General features: G+C 40.9%; 1 long non-coding RNA gene across 9 annotated transcripts in view; it reads left to right on the top strand.

Annotated features, from left to right (window-relative positions):
• Positions 1-18,726, top strand: part of LOC308590043 — a 268,309-nt gene extending 249,583 nt beyond the window's left edge. For all 9 annotated transcript variants that reach the window (XR_014009618.1, XR_014009619.1, XR_014009620.1 and 6 more), the window contains one exon: positions 17,261-18,726. This is a non-coding gene — a long non-coding RNA (uncharacterized lncRNA). The remainder of the gene's footprint in view (positions 1-17,260) is intronic.
• The last annotated feature ends 7,667 nt before the right edge of the window (positions 18,727-26,393 follow it).

Genomic DNA, 26,393 nt, shown 5'->3' with positions numbered 1-26,393 from the left:
TCTTCGGGTGTCTTCCCGTGTAAGAGTTGGGGTGTCTAGGCGACGTTTCGACGAGGTCTCACTCGTCATCTTCAGGCTGGTGCTTTCGGCTTCTTGTTACTAGAACAGAGCAGGATCTCAGTGTTTGAGTTCCTATAAATACTGTTGAGGGGGTGTGGTGTATAGCCTCCAACGTTCTGGGCAGAGAGGAAGTTCCTAGGTTAATGTGCCTTTTCTTCTTTTGTTCATTAATTACTTGAGGGATATCTTGAGTGATTACTTGAGTGATATTCTGAGTACCACTTAGGAGGGTCATTAGGTGTGGATTAGTTGCTAAAGCTTTCGTGTCTTGACCTCTTGACCTTGTAAAGAGTTTTTCTGAGAAGATGGCTGTACTGCACTTAGTTGTGCTCTGGCTTGGCTTCGTGTATAGGGGCGAGCTGTGGTTTTGTGCCCTGTGCCAGCCAGATCTGTGTAGGGATTGCAGGGGGGTGCAGCATCCGGAGGTGCCACTATGGTTTGGCTACTGGATGGTGTCTGTAATTTATCTGTGGAGAGGGTCTGGGTTTGGGTCTGGTGTGGTTGATTGGAGATGGCGTTCTGTGTGCCTCTGGTTCTGGTGTCGGTTTTTGTGGGGAGGGCTAATTTCCAGATGTCTGGCAGGCGGGACGTGTCGTCACGCTTGTTCATGTTGTGAGGGTGTTTCTCTATCTCGATGGCTTCCATGATTATTCTCTTGTGGTGATGTTCCATGTTAAAGAGCAATTTGGAATCTGCAAAATTAATTTCGTGTCCTGTTTCTTTCATGTGTTGGTAAAGAGAGGAAGTTTTTTCTTCTTTTTTGACGGCACATGAAAGAAACAGGACACGAAATTAATTTTGCAGATTCCAAATTGCTCTTTAACATGGAACATCACCACAAGAGAATAATCATGGAAGCCATCGAGATAGAGAAACACCCTCACAACATGAACAAGCGTGACGACACGTCCCGCCTGCCAGACATCTGGAAATTAGCCCTCCCCACAAAAACCGACACCAGAACCAGAGGCACACAGAACGCCATCTCCAATCAACCACACCAGACCCAAACCCAGACCCTCTCCACAGATAAATTACAGACACCATCCAGTAGCCAAACCATAGTGGCACCTCCGGATGCTGCACCCCCCTGCAATCCCTACACAGATCTGGCTGGCACAGGGCACAAAACCACAGCTCGCCCCTATACACGAAGCCAAGCCAGAGCACAACTAAGTGCAGTACAGCCATCTTCTCAGAAAAACTCTTTACAAGGTCAAGAGGTCAAGACACGAAAGCTTTAGCAACTAATCCACACCTAATGACCCTCCTAAGTGGTACTCAGAATATCACTCAAGTAATCACTCAAGATATCCCTCAAGTAATTAATGAACAAAAGAAGAAAAGGCACATTAACCTAGGAACTTCCTCTCTGCCCAGAACGTTGGAGGCTATACACCACACCCCCTCAACAGTATTTATAGGAACTCAAACACTGAGATCCTGCTCTGTTCTAGTAACAAGAAGCCGAAAGCACCAGCCTGAAGATGACGAGTGAGACCTCGTCGAAACGTCGCCTAGACACCCCAACTCTTACACGGGAAGACACCCGAAGACACCAAAACCTACATTCCTGTACCCGTGAAAATCTACGAAAGCATATATATATATATATATGTGTGTGTGTGTGTGTGTGTGTGTGTGAGAGAGAGAGAGAGTGTATATATATATATATATATAAACACAAAACATTATAAATTGCATTTATACATTTATTCATAAAATATTTTCTATTGCATTTAAAAGCTGTATTTTCCTCATTCATATCTTAAGAATTTAGCAGTTCACTTACTACTATTATCAGGTTTAAGTTGCATTAATTCTGTTGAAATCAGTAGAGCTAATTAGATTTATGTGGCTGCACGTAAACATGCCCGAACACACACCCAGGTATATCAATTTAACTACATTGTAGCATGGGCCTCAGGCTGTTTGTTTTGTCTGGCCAATTTTAGTCATTTATATTTTTAGAGTGAGTCCAATATACAGTGGTACCTCTAGTTAGGAAGTTAATTCGTTCCGGAGGTCCGTTCTTAACCTGAAACTGTTCTTAACTAGAGGCGTGCTTTCGCTAATGGGGCCTTTTGTTGCCGCTGAGCTGCTGGCACACGATTTCCGTTCTCATCCTGGGGCAAAGTTCTCAACTTGAGGTAACTCTTCCAGGTTAGTGGAGTTTGTAACCTGAGGTGTTTGTAACCTGAGGCGTTTGTAACTCGAGGTACCACTGTATGCATGAAACCACTCAGAGAGGATCAAGCATTCCGTTATTTGGGGTGGGGTGGGGGATTAAACTACAGGTTGTGTGCCTTCACCATTTGTTTTTATTTACATCCCAAAGAAGCTGCTAATTTCTTTTTGTGGTTTCCTTTGTAAAAAAAATATGGTGCATTGTAATAAATTTATCATGTGAAATTTAAGATAGAATCAAAGAATTGTAGAGTTGGGTTGTGGCCGCAGTGGTTATCTAGTCTACCCTCTGTAATGCAGCGATCTTTACCCAGCATGGGGCTCAAACCCATGACCCTGAGATTAAGAGTCTCATGCTCTACTTGCAGAACATGCAGGTTTTGGGACACAACATGTTGCCACTGTGGGAAGACTGGGCACGTTGGTCGAGTCTGCTGCTCCAAGACCTGTGGAGCATGACCCAAGCAATATGCCCACGAGGCCTACATAGAGGACCTCTCCAGCCAGGCTACTTCAACTTCCATCCCTGGGGTCCAATAAGCTTAGGGTACAACTCAAGATAGAGGGAACCCCATGCACTATGGAGTTGGATACCGGCTCATCCTACTCCATAATATCTGCTAAGACTATGAAAGAGCTTTGCCCTAATGGCGGTCCTCCTCTCCGCTGGGCCCCCATAGTGCTGCAGAGAAAAAGAATCCTGCTAAAGGGGATGGGCACCTTCAAGGTCCAGTTTAAAAAGTACACCAAGAATTTGAACCTCATCATAACTGAAGGCCCATTCACTAGCCTTCTAGGCCTAGTATGGTTCGGGCCGTTAGGTTTAGGTATTTCAGGGCTTAATCAGATTTCCCCAGGGGCAGATTTTGAATCAATCTGCCAGGAGTTTCCATCAGTCTTGGGCCTGTACAACGGACCCCCGATTTCCCTAAGGGTTAACCCCATGGTACAACCCATTCGGGTCAAGACCCGTAGAGTTCCGTTTGCACTTAAACCCAAGATCGATGAGGAGCTTGATCGCTTAGTTGCCCAAAGGGTCTTAGAGCTGGTAGCTTTGGGAACCTGGGAAACCCCAATCGTCACACCAGTTAAGCCGGACAGCTCAGTCTGTATCTGTGGCGATTACAAATGCACCCTGAACCGGGCCTTACAGGACCACACATACCTGGTTCCAGTGGTGAGCCACATGTTAGCAACCCTGGCTGGAGCCAAGATCTTCGGGAAGCTGGATTTAGCATAAGCTTATCAGCAGCTAACCGTTGACGAGGCCACCGCAGACGCCCAGACAATCGTGACTCATAGGGGTGCTTTGATGGTCAAACGCCTACAGTTTGGAGTTAGCGTGGCCCCAGGGTTATTTCAGAGCCTAATGGACCATTTCCTTAAAGGCATCCCTGGAGTCACACCATTTTTCGACGATGTGCTGATCGCCGCATCGTCAAGAGAGGACTTTTCCACCAGACTATGGATAGTGCTCCAACACTTCCAGAGGGCAGGACTTAAGGTAAAACAGAAAAAGTGCCTGTTGGGAGTGAGCAGTGTGGATTTCTTGAGGTTCCGGGTTGACGCGGATGTCCTCCATCCAGCAGAGGACAAAGTGTGTGCCATTTGCGATGCCCCAGACCCAAAGAGCAAGGCAGAGTTACAAGTCTTCTTGGGACTTCTTAATTTTTACTACGCGTTCCTGCCGCACAAGGCAGCCGTAGCTGAGCCTTTGCACAGGCTCCTGGACAAAAAAGCACTGTGGGTCTGGGGCCCTCGACAGGCCACGGTGTTCCTAGGGGTCAAAGACTTGCTTGTGTCCAATTCAGTGTTGGTACACTTCGATGAAAAGCTCCCAGTGGTGCTGGCTTGCGACACTTCCCCTTATGGAGTGGGCACAGTACTGGGCCACCAGCTTCCATACGGGAGGGAAGTCCCAGTGGCTTACTTCTCCCAAACTCTCACATCAGTGGAGCACAACTACTCCCAGATAGATAGGGTTTGGCAATAGTTAAGGAAGTCAAAAAGTTTCATGACTTCACTTTCATTACTGGCCACAAGCCACTCCTGGGACTGTTTGCACAAGACCGCCAGACACCCCAGGTGCTTTCGCCAAAAGTATTGTGCTGGTCCATTTTCCTGGTCAGTTACCAATACTCTCTACAGCACCGACCCAGGAAAGCCATGGGTCACGCAGATGCACCAGCCGCTTGCTGTTGTCGGAGAGCGGCCCTGACCCTGCTCCTTCCCACCAAATCCTGTGGCTGGAAGACTTACCGGACCAGCCCTTGCATGTGAAGGACATTGCCGCCACAACCACGAAGGATAGGCTGTTGTCCCATGTCTTGGACTGGGAAGCCGGGTCCAGAATTTTCATGCTACACAGCCCGCAAATACGAGCTGTCTACTCCCCGAGGGTGCATGTTATGCAGTAGCCATGTCATAATTCCCCCCCATTAAGGATAAAAGTCTTAGGAGGGCTGCATGTGTCTCACCCGGGGATTGTCTGGATGAAGGCATTGGCCCGTAGCTATGTGTGGTGGCCAATCATAGATGTGGAGATAGAGGGCTGGGTGAAACATTGCGAGCCCTGCCAGGTCTCCCGGCTGGATCCACCCAAGGCACCAGTACAGTCCTGGGAGTCCACACAGTCCCCATTGTCCCGGGTGCATGTGGATTTCACGGGGCCTTTTCAGGGCCAACACTTCCTAATAGTGGTCGATTCTCAGTCCAAGTGGCTCAAGGTGGTGCCGACCTCAACCGTGTCTGCTAGAGTGACTATAAACGCACTCAGGAAGCTATTTGCGACACACGGCTTGCCAGACACACTGGTGAGTGATAATGGGACCGCTTTTACTTTGGTGGAATTCAAAGAATTTGTAACCAAGAATGGAATCCACCACATTCGTTCTGCTCCTTTTCACCTGGCCACTAACGGCCAAGCTGAATGCATGGTCCATACTACCAAAGATGCGCTTAGGTGCATAGTGCATGGAGACTGGACTCTCCAGTTAGTGGAGTTCTTATTGGCCCAACATATCACCCCAAGCACAGTGACCGGCCAGAGCCCGGCGGAGTTGCTTATGGGAAGGAGGCTCACTACCCTCCTTGATCGTATGCACCCCGACCAGGCTCTTGAGCAACAGCCATCCACTGTGGTACGGGGGGCTCCAATAGGGTTCTCCTCGGGGAACACTGTTTACATCCGAAACTATGGGCCTGGACAGGGTTGGTTCCCTGGTACCATTGCCTGCTGTACAGGTCCGGTTTCCTACGAGGTAGGGTTGGTGGGGGGACTGGTTTGGAAGAGACACCTCGACCAGATCAGAGCCAGGGCACTTCCGAACACAGAACTTCAAGCAGAACCAGAGGACAGAGAAATGGGTACTTTAGGAGATTCTGTGCCCAGGCCAGGGTGGGAACCAGATGGGTTGCTGGTGACTGAGTTACCCCGGCAGGGCAACTTCAGGCCGGAATCATCAGTGGCTCCATCACCAGTGACCCCTTCAAAGCCGGCCTCGCTGACTGCCCCACTCAGACCGCGGGTACTGGAGGAACCTCCTGGGTCACCCACTCGGGCACAGGAACCATGACGGTCCCAGTGGGAGTGGAAAAAGCCGGCACACCTTGATGACTATGTTTGTTCCTTTTGTTAGGAAGTTGGGGGGAGGAGTGTTATGTATTGGGTTTAACACATTTTATGTTACAAGGCGTGTTCTAACCAATCGTATAAGCGTTGGTAAACTAACGTTCTAATGGCAAGTAAGCACATGCACTTTCAACTGTCAATGGTCAGTTCATGCTCTGGTTCATTATTGTGTTGTCCAGTCACTGCCTTGGGCTTCTGACTTTTTCCAAACATTTAACGCCTTCATTTGCAAGGAATTGTAGAAAACAAAGTGGCACTAATAAAGAAAACTTCCAGGGTGGCAACAGAAAGCAAACTAAAAATGCTTTTGCAGTTCATCAAAGCGATCCATCAGTATCAGGTTACAGGAAAACTGGTGCTATTAACAGTAATCCTTCTAGCTGGTTAATTGGTTCAGCAACTTCCATGCACATGATGTGTCATGGTAATTCCCCCTGCCCAAGAGTTAATGATAACTAATCAGAGGCAGCTACAGGAGAGCTATGAGATTCAGGTGAGGGTCAGATGCCTTGTCAATCCCAGCAGGTATATAAGAGGACGACCCGGCCTGCCCAGGCCGGGTCGTCATTATCAACATATACAAGCAGAAAAGTTGTTTTCATTCTGTTATGTATTGGGTTAAACACATTTACGTTACATGGCGCATTCTAACCAGCCTGCACCAAAAAAATCACACACCCACTGTTGCGTGGGGCCACTTTAGTTACAAAGCATGGATCCACATGGATTCTCAGGATTTTTGCATTGGGCTACCCCAAACTCACCGTCAAATCACATGTCTGTGGCCACAGCACGAACCACAAAAATCATACATCTACTGTTTCGTTCAAAATATTTTTTTTCTTGTTTTCCTCCTCTAAAAACTAGGTGCGTCTTATGGTCAGGTGCATCTTATGGAGCGAAAAATACGGTAACTATGTGGAAAGTGATTTCATAGGGCAAGCCAATCATGTAAAGCAGCTTGCAACATTGTTACATTTAAGGTAGCCATTCTGCCTCTGTTTTCCTCCATCTCCTGTGTGCCCCTGTGCCCCCTAAACACATTATTGTTTCCCCACCCCTCCAGAGCAGATTGTAGGGGCATGGGGAGAGGAGAATAGAAAATGTCTGACACACAACAACTTAGCTGAATGCTGCCCATAATGTTTTTTTTATTACATTCATTGCCTCACCCCAAGTAGTCAAATTTTGATTTCAAAAAGCAGATTATTTATTTGAAGGATTTTTACCCCACTCTTCAGTCAAAAAAGGTCTCTCAGGTTGACTCTAAAAGATCAGTTAAACAATTTGTTCAAATTAGGACATGAAACAGCCAAATTGTGGTATTTTGCAAATTTGGCTTCAGCTCAGTTTATACCCAAATTATTTTCTCCTCTTCTCTGACCGTGCTGCCCCTCATTTGTGGCAATTAATGGATTGGTGCCTCCCTCTTTCACACAATTCACCACCAAATAGTTAAATCACATGAAAAAACTGCACCACACAAGTGTCTGCCTGTTTGAACTACTTCATTAAAATGGCTTGGCTTGGGGGTCCCAGTCCCTAGTAAAGTGGCCGCCTCTAGTCTGCCGCTGTATGAAAGAGTTGGGAAAATAAAATTTATCTCTAACCCAGAAATGCTGATATTGGTAGCCAGAATTCATTTTAATGATTTTCTACCGAGATAAAAATATTTTAGAAAATACTCAACTGTGGGTATGTAATTTGCAAAACTTGAATGTGGAGGAAACTAAAACTCTCAGGAAACAGCAGCTTGAACTAGAAGTGACAGCTGCATTTTCACCCTCTTAAAAGTATAACTATATATTTCAGATTATTTCAGTTTCCAGAGGGAGAGATTCTGATTTTGACAAAACAAGGGATGATTCGTGCCATTATATGTAGATTCTGCAGGCATTGAAGCTGATCTTCACTGTTGGTTGAGTTTATTTAAAGAGCTTTTCTAGTCACCTTTGATCCTTAGTGATTTCTCCAGATGCACAGAAGTGAACAATGTAAAAATCTTGCTGCTTCAGCAGAACAAAATCCAGCTGGCAGGGAAGTGAATCTGCAAGTCATTGGTTACAGCTGTGTTTCGATTTATGTGATGGTTGAAAAAATAAATTACCAGATTAAATGGCTAAAAGAAGACTCTTTGTTTAGCCCTTGTGTAGGGAATGAAAGTGTTTATAGTGCTGTTTTATACACAGCCGTTGCAAAGTAAGCTGGACAAATAGGCTTATTCAAAACTTCCCTAAAATGTTGTACATTCAGTTTTATTTCTTCACAAGAAACTGCATGCTTTAGAATACTGTTGTCAGCCTGCAAATGTTTAAAAGGTCTTCTGCCTTTGAGAGTGTCAGCCGACTTTCTGTCTTTTTGGACTTTGTAGTTTATCAGTGGGAGACTATTTCTGCCAGTTTAACTCTTAAGTGTGCCAAATGCATCTTTGACATACCTAGAGTTATAGGCAGAAGCTATGTCAAACTGATACCCTTCTAATGGCTTTGTGTTCAAGATCTGTGTTCCATTTGTTCTTTTTTATATACAAGTATTGTGGCAGCTGTAGACCTGATACATTCCAGTGTAATGTGCACCTTGTGCCAGGAAATAATGTTGAACATTATGTTTTTATATTACAAGTTATGTGTGTCTACATGGCTATGTAAAAGCACCATCCCAAAAGAAAACTATGATGGAAGGCTGAAGTCAGTGGCAACTTTATAGGGTGCGGCTTTGTAATTTGGCTATGAAATCTTGGCTCTGATTAACTTGGGGTCATCATGCCATTTACTGAACTAGAATCTCATCCATTATTATATATACAGTTATACTAACTGCTTATATTCTTTTGAAAACTAATTACCCAAGCAGCATATTGAGAAAGCAGTATACAGTGCTACCTCAGGTTACATACGCTTCAGGTTACATACGCTTCAGGTTACAGACTCCGCTAACCCAGAAATAGTGCCTCAGGTTAAAAACTTTGCTTCAGGATAAGAACAGAAATCGTGCTCCGGTGGCAGCAGGAGGCGGCATTAGCTAAAGTGGTGCTTCAGGTTAAGAACAGTTTCAGGTTAAGAACGGATCTCCAGTACTTAACCCAAGGTACCACTTTATTTACCCTCCTGGAACACCCTTCCTACCTCCAAAACAGTTACCTTTAAACGTGTACTGTCTCACAAATTAAAACATTTCATAATGCTATAAATATGCATTTAACTTAATTATGAGTGTGGGGAAAATGCACTGAAAAGGGTGTGCATAATTTGAAGCCTTGTAGTTCTTACTGCAACAGATGTGGAATACAGCAGATTTTGTTTCCTCTAATAATCTGTTTGGTGCTGTTTTATAACAATTATTACACGGAGACAATTAGTTTCATTTCACAGCGATAAAACTGTCAGTGGCTGGGGGTTGATTGGATTTACATTTTAACCAGTAAGGCATACTTCAAAAATAAGTGCCCAAATAAATATTGAAAACAATGATGGTAATTGTATGTTGCAACTGTTATTCTATCGAACCTAATTACTTTTCAAAATACATTTTGCACAGCTCTTTTCCAAAGGCTATCTTTTATCCTTCACTGACTCCTGCAAAATGCTGATGTTAAGGAGAGTTAAATACCAGCACAAGAGCTCTGTTCCAAGTCAAAAATGAAATCCAGCGTGCTGGCCAAGTTCCATTGTAAACCACCCTAAGAAAGACCAGAGAAGCGCTTACAATATTGTTAATGGAATATTTCCCCTTTTATTTTCCTCAGTAGCATTATTGCATTAAGAACCGTGTGACAGAAAACCATGGAGATGCAGAATAAATAACCATAATGTATCAAAAGCAGACAAAGGTGTGATTGATCTGTCTGGAATTGGCAGACTCTTTCGCTGTGTCAGGCTGTTTCTTTGATCAATGAAGGTATAGCCTCTGACCCTTAAAATCAATGGAATTGATTGAAAGGGAAAAGAGAGTAAACCATGAGAATGCAGGATGGGCTTTAACCTTCACTGTGTAGAAAGGTTTGAAATATTAATTTTATGCATGTACTTAATACCTAAAACATTATGTATGATTGTTTAAAGCATTCCCTTGGTCTTAGTAAAGGAACTAGCCTTCTAACAAAGCCATAGATTGTGATTACAATCTTGAGTATTTCCACCCTTACAGAGCATTGTTTGTAAAATATTTGTGCTTCTACCCTCACAAATAAGATGGCATTTTGCTGCTTTTGGAGACGGATCATGCAGATGTTTCTGAATACAGAAACACCATAATCTCTCACCCTTCCTTTGTAAGCTTCTTGTGAGCATACCTGTCTTCACTGCAGCACCAGCAATACAAAATAGTCCCTATACAACCTCATGCTTTTGAATTTTGTAAGGAAGTAGAAACAAATAAATAAGAAATATACAAAGGTTAGAGAAACCTTTGTTCAAAACATGTAAAAGAAGGAACCGTCTTTGCCTGACAACTTGCTGTACTACATTCTCAGAAAATACTGTAGCAGACATTTTTAGTATATGAAAGTTAGAGCTTTTAAAGAGACAAAGGAATAATAAGGCATTTTATAAATATATTCTACTGCTGAAATTTATGCAATAGCATTGTGATCAGCAATAATTCATTTCAAGTACAGAGTAAACACTGATGTTTTCCATCCTCATTAAACAATCAATTTCTTTATTATTGATATATTGTATCATGTTTCTGTACCATGCCATTTTTTTCAGATGAGATTTAAAATAATCAAAGAAGAATATATATATGCATTGAACAATGAAAAGAGAATACATAAAAACATTCAAAGCTAGCACACCATTTCACCTCAATAGAATGTTGTTTAACAAAAGCATTCAAGGTTGTCTTTTGGTTGGTTGGGAGATTAAGATTGTCACAAATAATGATGGATCCTTTAATTTGAATATGTTGGTATTAAACAAGAATTAACACAGTGATGTTTAAAGTAATTTAGACTACATTTATTTGAGCTGTGCTAATTGAAAGAAAACAAAAGGAAAAATGAAGTAACAAGTAAAGTAAAACAGCTTCCTCTTGTGTGAAGAATTTTCTTCCACACATGTACAGGAGTCGTTAGATCACTGATATACCTGTTTGAACAATTGTTTTCTGTTATGTTTCATCTCCACAATTTCACATGACTTGAGTGTGTTGTGTGCATGTTTAACCTGCAACGGTAAAGATAGAAAAATCAGAGAACCCAAGAGAAGAATAGGAGTAGGACAAAAGTGTCAACATGGACAAACTGAACAAATTTTCCCCCTCAGTCATCTCAAGCCATGATTCTTTCAAAGCATGTATTACCTTGTTCCGCAGAATAATGATGCATTTTAAGAACAGTCAGGCAACGAATTAGCATGCATACACATTCAATGACTCACTCTTTCTAAATTATAAATCTCTATTTGATCCTCATAAAGGTAAGATACTTAGTCATCTTTTTAAATTAATATTTTTTTCTACATAGCTTCTTAAAAGCAGACTACAAAAGTAAAATACTATATGTACTCATTGTCTCTTGCCATCAGTTTATTTGTACTGGCCCTGCATAATTTCTACTATAAAAGTCTTTCAAAGCATACATATTCTCAAAAGCCAAAGATCTCACATTTATAATTTCCTTTCTAAAAAAAAACCCCAGTCTTCAGCTCCAAGATAATGCATCTTTCTCATACTTTACTTTCTTTGCTATGGTATTTATTTCTTCAAAACCGGGAAAGACAGAAAAAAGATAATTGCACATAACCTTCAAATTTAAAGCCTATCCCACCGTTTCATGTATTCTGGCACCTGACAGCCTTCTATCTTGAGGTCTTTGTCACTCCTTCTTTCTAGACCCCCCATTTCAAAGAAGAGATGGAATATCACCTCTGTTTTGGTAGCTGCAGCAATGGCTGCTCTCATTTTGCCTCTTCATGTGGAAACTGTGTGTTTCTAGTCTGGCAGCCAGTGCTGTCCCCTTGTGGATGATGAGAACAATTTTGAGGCTTGCATATGTCATGCTGTTCGACAAGCTGAATGGTGTGCCTGTTAAGTTTTTCATCATCTTTATGAAATTCATACTCATCTCATTGAAATGCTATTTCCCCCCCACCCCACCCCTAAACTCTTAAGGACAGGACCATAGATTCATTCTCTGTCTCCTACCACTCTCAGTAGATTTCTTGCGAGCAAGGATATGAAATTGAACTCATTTGCTAGTGGTCATATGCTAGCAGTCATGTTGTCAATCTAGACTAATTTGTAACTGCGAAACGGAATGTGCTACTTGGTAAATGAATATTTTCTAAACACACAGTTTTCTTATTACCTTACATGAACTCCACACACACACACCCGGCATAGAATAATTACCACAGACATTTGCACTTATGTAATCCTATTTGCTGTCAATAAAACCAATAAAACAGTTTTCCAGCCATGTTCCTAACCATGTTTATTTGTAAATAAGTGCCATTGAAATCATGAATTTAATCCCAATAACTGTACATAGGTTTGCAGCTTATTTCAGGCAGTATTGTCTGTATATAAGCCACAGCTCAAGAACACCATGTCTAAGAATATGTATGTATGTATGTATGTATGAATAGATACACACAGAGAGACAGAGTGTGTGTGTGTGTGTGTGTGTGTGTGTGTGTGTGTGTGTGTGTGTATCTTTAAATCCTATCACTTTGGTGCAATTTATTTCAGTTAGGCTGCAATCCTATCCATACTTTCCTGGGCCTTAGCCCTTCATGATATTAGCCACAATCAAGGGGAAGGTAAGTTCATTGAAACCCAATGAGACAACCATACAATGGAAGGCTTCCAGTGCTATTTTTTTTATTCATTTCAGTGTCCACTGGCCATTGCTATCCCTTAGGCCCAATGCTTAGATGTGAAAGGCCCGAATCCAGGCTTAGATATGGTCAGTCATGGCTGACTATTGATTCCAGCGTGTCCACACTAAACATGTCTTAGTCTGGAGCTAACACATTGTCTTATATAGTCTGGATCCAACCCATTGTACCAGCATCCTAGTGCAGGTATGGTCTTAAAATCAGTTCCATTGCTTTGTGGATGTATAAGGGGAGTTTAATTAAGAGGCTTGTGAAGGACAAGACATAATGATGGAGGAAGTTGAGTTAATAGAAATAATTTGTTCAATGTACTGCATATGCACCACGATCCCATCTGAGATTCGTTTTCCTCACTAAGAATATGACAGCATTTATATAGCAAAGGTAGAAATGCATGCGAGGAATTTATTTTTGTTTCTGTCCAATAATAATACCCACAATTACTTCCCACAACATTAAATGTGATCGTGAAATATGGCCATCAAGTGCTGAATCTTCTGTAATATCTAAAGGTTCATCTTTCCCCCTAGGGGTTCATAACATAAAATATACTTGCCATGTATGTACAAAGGGAACTGTAGGGTTTGTTTGTTTATTTATTTATTTTCTTCTGAAAGGAATATTCAGTGAAAAACAAATGCTGCTGTTATTTACTAAAGTCTTTAAGCAGAGATGCTGTGACTTATGAACTGAACAGATCCCCAAATGGTCAATGGTTGGAAATATATTTTTCAAATAAGTTGCTCAGTCAAACAGTTTTGGGTAGAACATGTGGATGTCCTTGTGTCAAAGTCCTGCACAAAGTGGATGAAAGTTAGAGGGAAATATTATTTTATACATGTTCAATGGAGAGCAGTGACTGGCTCCAGTCTAATTCTGCAAGTCCCTTCACATTTGTAATCTTCAAAGAAATTGCTGTTTAATGTTAGCAACATTCTTTGATCCACCCTGGCTTTTCCACAGGCATAATCACAGTCATATCTATATAAATGAAGAGACATATGGGAAAGAAGGTGTGTTAACTCAAAATTACTAGTTCACCACACTTTCATGGCAGCATTATTAACAAAACTTAAAAAAGAAAAAAGCCTGCTCGTGCTCCCCTTTATAAAGTAAGGTGACTGAGCACTTAGGGATGACCAAGGGTTAATTATTAGAAAACTGGAATCGGGGAAAACCTTAAACCTGGGTCTCTGACAGCTGTAATTGAGCTGATTGATTACGACATCTCAGCTATTGATTTAATCTAGTCTGCATTCCCCACTGGCTCTAAAGGTGCCCCCAGATGAAGTCCTGAGCACTTGAACGTGGATATTCTCCCAAGTCACAGCCCGGGTATAAAATTACAAAATGTTTAGCCATTTTCTTCCTTGTTTGCTTCATGCTTTTTATTCAAGTGCTTCTAAATACTCTGTAGATGAATATTTTTAACCGCTGATGAGTTGATATATCTTGTAGTTTGCAGGACACACCACTCACTTGTAAACATAGTAACCTGCCCCGCCCCTTGACAGCAATACAGCAGTTTACTAGGGTAAGAAAAGGGGCAGACCAAAGATGCTGGAAGGAGCAACCAAAAAAGAAAGTAGTAATAAAAGTAAAATAAAAAATAATAATGATGAATTCTAGCAAAAGTAGACCCACAAGCTCAATTTGATGCATATTACTCCAAGGAAGTCTCACTGTGTTCCGTGAGGTTTATTCCTACCAATGTGCCTAGGAATAAGCCCCACTGTCGCATTAAGGCTTAATTCTGAGTAAACATCTATAGGTTTGCAATGGCCAATCTAATATATGCACAGCTCTAGGAAGTCAGTATAGGTCGCAGACAGTTGATAGCAGTACATAGTCACACTGTAGGTGTTGTCGGTTTTTTAAAAATAAAAAAGTAAACCAGTTAATTGAATGCCATAATCCTGTCGTTTTTATCAGTTTTCCAAATCTGATTTCAATCCTTCATTTGTTGGGCTATGTCTGGTGTGGTTTCATGCCTTGCAAATTTTTGTGGTCTTGCCTGCCTTTTTGTCTGTTGTTGTTGTTGTTGTTGTTGTTGTTGTTGTTGTTGTTGTTGTTGTTGTTGTTGTTGTTTTACCCCACCCGTCTGGCTGGGGTTTCCCAGCCACTCTGGGGAACTGCTTCTTAACTATCTTTCTTGGGGTGGGGGTTAAAAGTGTTGATGGTATTAACTGATGCACAATCTTCTTTAGCGGTCCTATACTAACGCTTGCTTCTTTTCTCTGTTGTAGTTTTTCGTATTTTAATATGAATGTTGTGCAGATTGAGGCCCTTCATGCTGCCTGTCCACTTAGCTTGCCCAGTCCCTACTTTAGTTGGCACTGCATGCTGGGATCTGCCTGTTTGCTGGAAGCTGAGAGACTTTTTCCTCTTGGGGACAGAGTACTGTACTCTGTTTCTTACATGAATTCTGTACTTTAAATCATATTGACATAGTGTTCCTTTTTCACAGAACTAAGTGCACAACGCATATTTAAAATTTACCAAGTGTTAAGACAGAGCAAGTCAAAGCACATTAAATAACTGCATTATGAAACTAGCATGGCACACATTTTCTGCATCTCAGCTAGTAAACCTTTTGCTGAGATTTACAGAATATCTGTGGTCAAATAGCTCCATATGTATGTTGATAGATATACAATGATAAATAATGCTCGGATAAAAAAAGCCTGCACCATTGTAGTGCTTTTGTGCAATACAGTATAGCTGGTATTCTTTTGTTCTCTTTCTCCCTCGCTCCCTCCCTCTCTCACACATACACACACAGAGGCAGACACTCAGTCACTTTGTTTTTTGAAGTCTAGAACTGCCCCTTCCTATTACAGATTTTAAACCCAGAAGCTTTCTGCTTTATCATCATATTAGTGACTCGGAATCAGGCAGTAATTTGGAGGGGCGGGGGAATAAATCACCATTCCTATTAGGTGACAGCCTGACTCGTTTTTTTCTATTTTTTTTTTAATGCAGAGATTCTCATTAGGATGAAAATTATTAATTTGCATTAGTTTTGTTTAAAATACCGAGATGAAACGTTGCAACCTTGTAGCTTGGGAGAGAGGTGATGTGCACACTGGAAGAATCGTTTCCACTCATGAATTAGGCACAGGGGAAAGGCGGCGGGTGGGGTGGGGGTAGGGGGGAGAATGAAGGCGTAGAATAAATTCTAAGTCTGTTAAAGAATTGCTGGCATTATTTCTCCTTACATCACGTGTGTGTGAGAGCCGAGCTTGTCTGCTCTTCCTGAGGCAGAAGACCAAGGATGAACGTCTGTGCACAGTCTGTTTCCACAACTGCATTTGGAGATCTGTCTTATTGATTAGGGGGGAGAAAGGGGTGGGAATAGGACGGGGAGGGGAGGGGAGGACCGTCAGGCTCCTGGCTTATTGCAGCTCAAGACATTTTCTTCCGGAAAGATGTCAAACAACTGAGATACAGCTACAGAGGAAGTAGAAAGGTGGGAAAAATAAGAAGAGGGACCTGTTTAGAAGAAATGAAGGCATTTCTTATGAGTGTACTGGGGCTGCTGCTGCTTCTTTTTTCCCCTTCTCCTCCTTCCTTCCTTCCTTCCTTCCTCTTGCAACATCTGACCCGCAAGGCTGGAGTCACAGCGTCATGCAAATGTTGCAGCCCAGCAGGTCTGGCAGAGGGCGGATGCTGGAGAGAGAGTTAATGTAAATGACGAGTGCAGGGAAAAATCCAGCCGCTGCCACCCCCTCCACATGCAGCCGCTCTGAGTCAGCATCCGACGTTTCGCCTTGCCTTTGTGTGCGCGCGTGTGTGTGCGTGTTTTGTCTGTGCAGCTGCGTGTGCATGTCTGTCTGAGTGTATGTAAGTGAGCATGTCCGTCTGAGTGTGTGTGTGTGCGCGCGCCCGCGCGCGCGCGCGCATATTCATGGGAGGTAAAACCCAGTCAGTCAGTGAGAAGCAAAGGTACGTTGGAGAGCAGCTGAAATCTGACTGATTTCCATCTACTGAGCATCAGATGTATTCCCTAAGGAGGATGGGTCTATGTGATGGGGGGGCGGTGTAATTATGTTAATGTCATATTTACAGAGGGGCTAGGTTTTTCTTCCTAATTTCTTGGTTTGGAAGCTATGGTCAAAAATTGCTTTGGAAAATCATCTTACAGTTCTAACAAAAAGCATGATAATTAATTTTTTCCCCAAATGTCTAAAAATTACGGGGCTTCTGGTGATTTGTTTAACTCTGTCGTGCCTGAGGCATAACAGTTCGAAGTCTACTGCAGAGCAAATGACAAAGAAAGGGTTTGATTGTGACATGATATTCTTTCCTCGATCAGAATCTTTAAAGTACTCCAACATGTACTGAATCTAGAAGTGACATTCCGTTAAATGGGGTGAGGGGCAAGGGATAATGAAACTACCTAGGAAGGAGGGGGTGTCAATTAATAAATATTTTCTTCCAGTTATTTTTGTGTGTGTAGTTTATCAGCTTGTTCTGCAACTTGAGATACTAATTATTTTGATTACTGTTGTTTTCTCTCTCCACTTTCTTTTTCCCTTTAAAGCTGAGCTGCATCATGAAGAAAGACAAGAGTGAGTTATATACACCAGTCTCTGCCTCAGTGGCCAGGATCTTTATGGCTGCTGATTCTTTGGCTCTGGGTTCATCTGCCGAACATCATGGATCTGTTCCTAAAAGTAGACATTTTCTTTTCCATTCTACAATTGAGACTCAGATGCCGAAGGAGAGAGAGTGAATCTTTTCTGCATTGTTGTTGTGCCATTAAAAGTCTTGGACTTTAAAAGCAAAAAGTGATTGGGCAAAATACCTTCTTTCCCGCCTGCTAACTGTATGAAGAATATTTTTTGAAAGTTCAAATGTGGTTCAACCGACTCGGGACCAAGAATGACAAGTTAGCTCAAAGCCATTGTGTTCTGCAGTTTAGGATGTGGAAAGTAAATCTGCATTCAAAAGTCAGGTGCTTTTTCATATTAGTAGAGAGATACATATTCAATAAAAGAAAGAAGGGGGGAAACATAAATGATACCCAAAGGGCATTCTTGGTCTAAAATGGCTTTAAGGTGCAGAATGTTTTAGGGCCCACTGTAAATATGGTAGTGAAGATATAATGCTGAACTGTTTAATCTTTGTCTAAGCCACTGGGAAAAATAAAAGGAGAGTGTTTAAAAGTCTGTTTGAAACAGATGTAACCTGTTTTTAGCTTCCTGTTCTTACTTCTTTTGCATGCACAACTTTGATAGCCTTTATAAATGGGAGGGTTTATTAAATAAATAAATAAATCTCAATAATATCTTGCTCATGCAACTGAAGGTCTGTTTTGTCAGTGTTAGTGGTGCCTCTTTTTGTTACATCTTCCGCACTTGCTGAGATACTTTCTAAAACAACAACAAAGCCCAATCTGATTAATTGAAGAAGAATTCGACTGGATCTTATCGGACTTTTCCTAGTCCCTGAGACCCTAACTTGTGAGGTTTTTTAGTAACAATCACAAGTCAGGCTCTTGGGACCTAGGCGGAGGGGAACCAGCAACTTTGGACTTTAATGATTAACTTTCCACGATATTAGCAGCATAAAAAGAGATATTTGTTGATGGGGGAGGCATGTGATGTTTTGGCCCACAGAGAAATGCATTGTGCAGAATAGAGATGGTAACGTGCTGTGTTACAGGTTCATATATTCAAACAGCTGTACTGTACTCTTTAATGTTTTGAATTAATGTTGGGCCTTCATTCAAGTGCTGGAGAATAAAGCATCCCTGTGATTAGATAATGAAACTGTGCTTGACTCGTTTGCCATTTCCACACTTAGGCCTAGCAAACCAGTATCTTCCCCCTCCCACCTATAAAGTTTTGATGCATTTTTTGTGTGTAGACAGGTATTTGCCTGTCCTGTCATTTTGTTCCAATGTTTTAAATGCTTTCATCTCTGTTTCTCTGATTGTAACCAGCATCACAGCATTCTATAGCACTTCCATAGTTTTACTGTAACATAAAGCTAATATCAAATGTATTGCTTTCCCTTGTGATTATTTTACTCAAAACTAGTTAACACAATTTTGTTCTGTAAAGACATAGGTGATTCACAAGTTGTTAGCATAGCAATGAAAAGAGCTAAAATATACTGGGATTGATTTCTTCACATACAGCTTTCATTTCCATATAGTCCTTGAGGCTTTTTCAATTTGCTGTATTATCTTTCCCATCCTCTACTGTGAAAAATTCAAACTTTGCAGTCTGAAACAAAGGCATTGCACATCACAAGCATTTAAACAATTCCCCATTTTGGATTATATTCCAGCTACAGCTGATTTCCCACCCCCCTGCCCCCAGTGTGTGGGAGGAACTGTTGTACTGTCAGCATCAACACTGTTATTACAATACATTGTTCTTATACTGCAGAATAATTGTATAGTCATTTTTTAAAAAAAGTCACCGCCCCAAATGTTATAAATAAATAGGGTCTTGTTCCCTCCCCCCCCCCAAGGAAACACATTTTTGGCAAAGGCATGGCACATTCATTTTTTGGCAACAATAAGTTTTTGTAAATTCTTTTTTAATCACATGTTTATATACTTGATCCAGCTGTGATCTAGCAGTATTAAACTAAAGGACTATGTATGTAATCAGAAAGATGTCTCCAAATAAATAGTATTGCAGGCAAAACCAGTTCATCATAATAAATGTGTGGTGCTCATTTTGACACACACTAATTAAAGCTGAAATAATGTATATATTTCACTTGAATGAAGATTTTCCAGTTACAATAAGATAAATGGAAGGGCAGAAATCTTTATAATCTATCATTGCTCCTATGCAACCTCTGCTGGTTTGATTTTGGCCCAGTAAAATCCATAATAATACTATATGAATCCAGTTGATGTTACATTTGCACAAACAGTTGCTCTACCCACCTTTGAAGGAATACAGGAGCATAAATTCAATATGGTGCTCATAGGTTGACTGAGAAGAACCATTGTTTCAGGCCAAAATAAGTCTAGCTGAGTTGTCCTCCAGTGTGAGCCAAAGAGTGAAGTTCATTAAGAAGGGGCTCTGTGGAGAGCACGTACATGTGCAAAAGGTCTTGGGTTCAGCCCCTGGCATCTAGGTAGATTTGGAAAAGACTGGAGAGCTGCCAGTCATTGTAGTGCTAACTAATGTTCTGACCTGGCTTAAGGCAATTTTCTGTGTTCCTACATAAGAATAAGTTGCAGCATATGATGTCCAGTGGTGTAAAAGAGGGGAAATTGGAGATGGGTGGCTGGTAGGAATGGACATCCCGGACATTTTTTTCAAAGAAAGAGCTATAATTATTTACCAAAGTTATTGAGTCTTTTAGGGACCTCCCTTCCTCTAGCATGTGAAGGAGGTGATAATGAGGCTTCCAAGTTTTCTTGTGACAGATTCGCAGAGAGGAGGTTAAGACATGGGGAAGGGCTATAGCTCAGTGATAGAACATCTGCTTTGCATGCAGAAACCCCCAGGTTCCAATTCCTAAAGTCTCTAGGTAGGGCCAGAAACCACTCCAGGCTGAAATGCTGCAAAGCTGCTACTGGTCAGTGTAGATGATAATAAGCTAGATGGACCAATTTTCTGGCACTATATTTCCTATGTTCATATGCTCCTGGAGAATGAAGGAACAAATCAAACAGAGTTTGGGTACTTTTGATCTTTTCTTTGACAGGGTTCCTACTTCACACTGGCTGTTTAAACACTTGCCCATGTTTGCAAGTTTGCTCTTCTAACTAAAGGCTAAAATTTCCATTTCAGGCAATCCTTTGTTAAAGCTCATTGTGTTTTACAAGTTGGACCTAGGCAGTCATAAGTAAGCGCTGCTGAGTTCAGTGGAGTCTACTTCCAAGTAACTGTGTACTGGGTCAATGAATGTGTGAGAGTCCCTAATAAACTGGATATAGTGCTATGTACTGCTGCTATTAGGGTGCGCATGTGTCAGGATATTTGTCCTTCCAGGATAGTTCTCCGGTATCGCAGGCAGTGGTTTTGTTTTGTTTTGTTTTTTGTTTTTGTTTTTTGGCATTGTTTACTCACTGATTCTTTCAGCTGCAGATGCCAGGAATGAATCTTGGAGCTTTTGCACTCAAAGCATGTGTTATATCACTGAGTAATAAATGGATGGAACTCTGGCTGATCTTTTCAATAACAGCCAAAGTAGATACTTAGTAGATACTGCATCTCACAACAGATTTAAAAAAACAAGAACTTTATAATAACTTGCTTTCCGTGGATACAGTATTCAATGGCCACACATGGAATTGCCCACAGGAGTTGCCCTTTCTTCCTTCCTTCCTTCCTTCCTTCCTTCCTTCCTTCCTTCCTTCCTTTCTTTCTTTCTTTCTTTCTTTCTTTCTTTCTTTCTCTTCCAGTAGAGAAGCAGGTCCATATATATTTGCATGTGTGTGGATATGGTAGTGTGGTGTGGTGATCCCACAAACTCTGGCAAGGGAATGTGACAAAATGCTCAGAGGATGAGTGAGTGGCACTTGTCTCATTGGGAAGATGGGTCCAGACTAGGGGGAAGGGCCTCCACATTTGTGGTTGTTGACTCTGGTGATTGTTGAGCACATTAGTGCACATGATCCTACATTAGGAAGGTAACATACAAACCACCCATAAGGACCTTTCTAGATCTCCACAGGAATGATATTGTTAGGAGCAGGAGTTTTTTTCAGTCAGAACTTGCCAGAACCTCTCAGGTGAGCACTGGTTATATGACACACAGCAGAGGAAAGAAACATTGGGGGGTTTTTTGCCATTCAGCATTGTCAGAAATGGAAAGATACCTACATCTTCTTTTCCCATCACACCGAAATACAACTCAAGACTATAAGGATATGTGACATTATCATGTATTTACTGAATCCATCATATGGTCCAGAAAGGTTTTTTTGTTTTTGTTTTGGTAATTCAAAGATTTGGCTAATCAGCAGCAAATTTGTTGATGAATTATAGGTAAACATGAATAGCTATGTGTATATGTGTCTTTTCCAATGCTTTTTTTCTATCTGTGTAATATTGTACAGTACAATATGGTATAATCAGCTCCTGCTACAGCTAGTGACTCTATAAAAAAGCAACCTCTTGCAGCACCAAGAGACACAATGATGTGTGATGCATACAAAAAAGGAGTGATATTAACAATTTGATGAATTCCTAGTTGGGAGACCAGATTGAGCCAGACGCATACATTAATGGCTGTCTTCTGCTGGTGTGAGCTGTGCTCAGTGCGGTGGAAATGAAAGATCACCTAGTCTCCCTGATACCAGCTTATTTGTACATTTTAATTTTAAAAAGGAAAACCATTGTTCTACATACATCTCTTAACCCTTCCATGGCTTTCTCTTCCCTCCTAGATTGTGTTCTAATCAACTTTCTGTTTTGAATGCTATTTAGCAATTTCCCAACAAACATCAGTCCAAACGATAAAAATAAAAATGAGAGGAATAGCAAGTGATCTTGTGTCTGTCATGTTCAGTTGGATTATGATTATTATGACAATCATGCTTTAAGTTTGAATTGTCATATGGATGCACCCATTTCCCCAAATGTCATTTTAAGTCATAACAACAACAACAACATAACAACAAGTTTCATATATTTCACAATATAAAATGCATTTACAGCACTTGCTTAGGATAACCTTGTTGAAGGTTTTTAATTAAACTCAGAAGTAAGTTTTATTGCATTCTGTAGGACTTACTCCAAAATCAGAGGGGTTGGGATTGGAGGCGGCAATTGAGTAAGACCCACTGAAGTCCCTAAGAGTCACTTCTCAGTAGACATGGTTAGGATTCCACTGTTTCATTATTTGATTCCCTTTTTACTTAGAAAACAAAAGGATCATATAAAGTTGCTTATTATGACACTGCAAAAGCCAAATACTGTAAGAATAAGCTAGTATTAAATATAATCCAACCAGAGTTAAGCAACTCTATGTCCTAGTCATTTTAGTATGACAGTTTTAAGTATATGTTTAATTTTTATTTATATATTTACAGGCTCTGTACTATGCTTTTAAACAAAACCCTCAACAAGATATAAACAACATATCCATTCCATGAAACCTTTTAAAACATATAGCAATGAAAAACAAGAACATTTAAATTTCCGCATAAGGGGTTTAGAAATAGGGGTGAACACTAAAATGGGCAAATTTGCTGATCAACCAAATTGTTCAAGGTGGCTTGTGAGGAGCTCCAAAAATGGCAAATATGATTCCGTGTAAGCAAGTGTGAAGTGATGCATTGGGGAGAAAAAAATCTTGACTTTGCATATATGCTTATGAGGTCAGAAATGATAACTGACCAGGAAAGAGGCCATGGTGGATAGCTCAATAAAAATGTCAACCCAGTGTACAACAGCTGTGGAAAAGCTGAATTTCGTGTTAGGGATCATTAGCACAAATAAAACAGTCAATATAATATTGCTGTTATGCAAATATATAGTGCAACTGCATTTGGAATGCTGTTCAGCTACTGGTTGCTGTACTACAGAAAGGGCACCGTAGAGCTGGAAAACATACATGGGGACTGGAACAGCTTCCCAGTGTGGAAACTTAAAACACTTGAGGGTTTTTCATTTAGAAAAAAAGGTGATTAAGGGGTACAAGAAAGAGGTGTATACAATTAATGGATAGAAAGAAGTTTTTCTTCCTGTCTCATAATACCAGAAGCCGGGTGCATCCAGTGAAACAGATTGTTGGAAGATCTGGAACACACAATTAAAGTATTTCATATAATTAAATTATGGAATTAAATTATGGAGTTTACTTTCACAAAGTGCAGTGATTGCCAAACCCGTCTTAAAACTATCCATAACTATTTCATGAAGGGTAAGGCTATAAGTGGTTACTAGCCATGGTAGCTGTATACTAGCTCCAGTATGCCTCTGAATACCAGTTACTGGGGGCCACAATTGGGTAGAGCGCTGATGTGCTCATGTCCTGCTTGTAATAGGCATATCATTGGCTGCTGTGAGAACAGCATGCTAGACTAGATGGGCCTTCAGGCTGATACAGTGGGGCTCTTCCTATACTCTTATGCCACTTTGTTAATTATGGCATCCTGGTTGGATGTGCTTTTATATGCAAATGGATACAACACTTCACAACAGACCTTCATGGATTCCAGGTTCTGTTTCCTTAAGTTCACATCCAGGAAACCTCTTGCCACATGAATGACATTGTATAGATGTGGTGGTGGTGGTGTATGTTTCCTTCAACAACATCACTAGCACAGAGTATGACTGCAGATGTGTTTTTTACCTGTGTTAGGTCACATTCATTGTGAGTCTTGTGATACCTGTACACCAGAGGTTGGTCCTGTTGCTTCATCACTCAGTTCCTCTGAGACATCTCTGCAGTTCAGCTGGGGCACTTGGGATTGGTTGCCTTGAGCTCATCCCCTCTTTGCGGGCAGTGAGGTCCAAGAGGATTACTGGTCCAAGCTGTGAGAAATTCCCTCAACATCCTCAGGTTGCATTAGCCATTGAGGACAGACCATCAACATTTGTGCCCAGACAGCCATAATGTCAAACTTAACCAAGTAATGATCAGTCCATGACAACAGAGTAACATATGTGTCCTCCATCCAAAGATCATTATTCCCTATTTGAGAACGCAGACGTGCCGTGACAGCTGGTAACATTAACCCTGCCATATTGCAACCCCTTACAGATGATTGCAGTCAGTAGGTGCACTGGGACAAGAGAGGCAAGCAACTTTCAATGTGCCAAATGCCAGAAGCAAATTATAAGTGAAGGTGAGGATCCAAAAGGAATGTCTTATCAACATTCTTCTTCTTTCATTGTATACTTTTAGGACAGACTCTGATGAAACATTTTAAATTTATCATCTATGTGCATCAAGACATTTCTTCAATAACAGTTTTCTTGACGTGCCTTCTTCAGTGGCCATGATTCCCTAGCTCTGAATCAGTGCATGGCTTAACATTCAGCATCATTAGCATGACAATTTTTGCTTATCATAATAGGTTGAATATAGAAAGAAGTGAAATTAAATAAATATTAAGATGATGATTTCACTTTCCTCTTTCAACCCTCATACCCAGTTTAAAACTTATGGAATCGATCTTGCGGATTTTGTTTTGAATCTTATCTTTAAAATTGGACAAAGCTGTATTGGAACTTTTGAATGAATGTTTGCTTGTTTGTTTGTTTTAAAAAAGAATTTGCTTCCTTGCTTTTGTTACTGCTTGTTGGGAATTAAATACTGCAGTCTAATAATAGTCAATAAGGACACAATACAGGCTTCAACAGCATATCCATCGTATTGTGTATGAAATAAATCACTTTTGTTTTCCTCTTCCCCTTGTAATAACTGTGATGTTTTATAACAATTTATTTGAAAGCAACAGGTTTGCAGCTCAGTCTAAAGATACGGTAATTAAAAAAACAAATGAATTTGGTTGAATCAAAATTAGTCCCATTGACATAAGAGAGAGTAAATTGCATTGACTTCCCCAGAACTTGCATCCTTATTCAATATATCATTGTATCTGCCTATAGTGTCAATATAATATTGTCACAATGCTGCTGTTGTTTGTTCACAGAATGATGGTGCAGCATCAAGCCACAAGTTTTGGCTTTAAAATACGATGAAACTCAAGTGTCTTGGTACAAGTTGTTGACTCAGGGCTAGTGTTGTTGGGTGTTATACTTTCACATCTGTTGTATTCTGAGTGATGGGCCCAGGAGACAAAACTTCTGTTCTTCAGAAAGAATTCAACTGCTTTAAAATAAGCTTGGACTATGAAAAAGCACTAACAATGTGCAAATCTCATTTGTTTAGTAACTTTAATAGATTCCCCATCATAATACATTGCTTTGACAAAGTATATAACAAAATAGTGCCTTTAATCAAACACTGGACGCTGAAAGAATTGGATAGTGTTGGTTCAAAGAGTGGACAGGAAAAGAGGTTCTATTATTATTATTTAATTCAATTTGCCTAGTGGGATCCCTACTGTTAGTCAAAACCCAGTATGTGTCTAAGTACATTGACTGTAGTCTTCCTCACAGAAAAAGTAGGCTTAGCATTCGTAAATTTTCTTCAGGGAGGTTTCTGATCTAGACAAGCATTTTGTTGGGGGATTACACTGCAATCTGTTCCCCATCCCCTCCTCCCTCACTTGTAGCCTTTTCAACTTCTTCAAAGAACTGGAAGAAAGTGGATTCTTTTATTAATGGCAGAAAACAAACCGACTGCTGGACTTCCGTGCCAGCACTCACATAATGCAGCAGGGTGGGAACTGTAACAAAGAAATCCTGAATGCACTAAAACATATAGTGAAACCCTATTTAAATTCACTGGTGGAGCTTAGAGTATACAATGAGAGGAAAGTTTAAAGTAGGATTTAAACAGGGACATAAAAGGAAAATATACTTCATTTAAGGGAAGCATTTCCTTTAAAAGGTCAGTTCAGGGGTTGGATTTCAAATATCAACAGTATCCCCTACCTGAATGCATTTTTCAGGAAACTAGATGGTAGATATTTGAATCATAACTAGCTGGGTTAATGTTCATATCACTTGTGTACTAGCTTGTATACTTCTGGAACTAGTTTGTGGCAAGATGTTTCTCATATTCGAAATCCTAGTGAGAGGTGCACATAGGTGCAGTTTTATGGTATTATTTGTCCATCC

Source organism: Podarcis bocagei, assembly GCF_964188305.1.
Source record: "Podarcis bocagei genome assembly, chromosome: 6".
Lineage (NCBI taxonomy): Eukaryota > Metazoa > Chordata > Lepidosauria > Squamata > Lacertidae > Podarcis > Podarcis bocagei.
The sequence above is the reverse complement of the archived record's forward strand: the minus strand, read 5'-3'. Positions and strand labels throughout refer to the sequence as shown.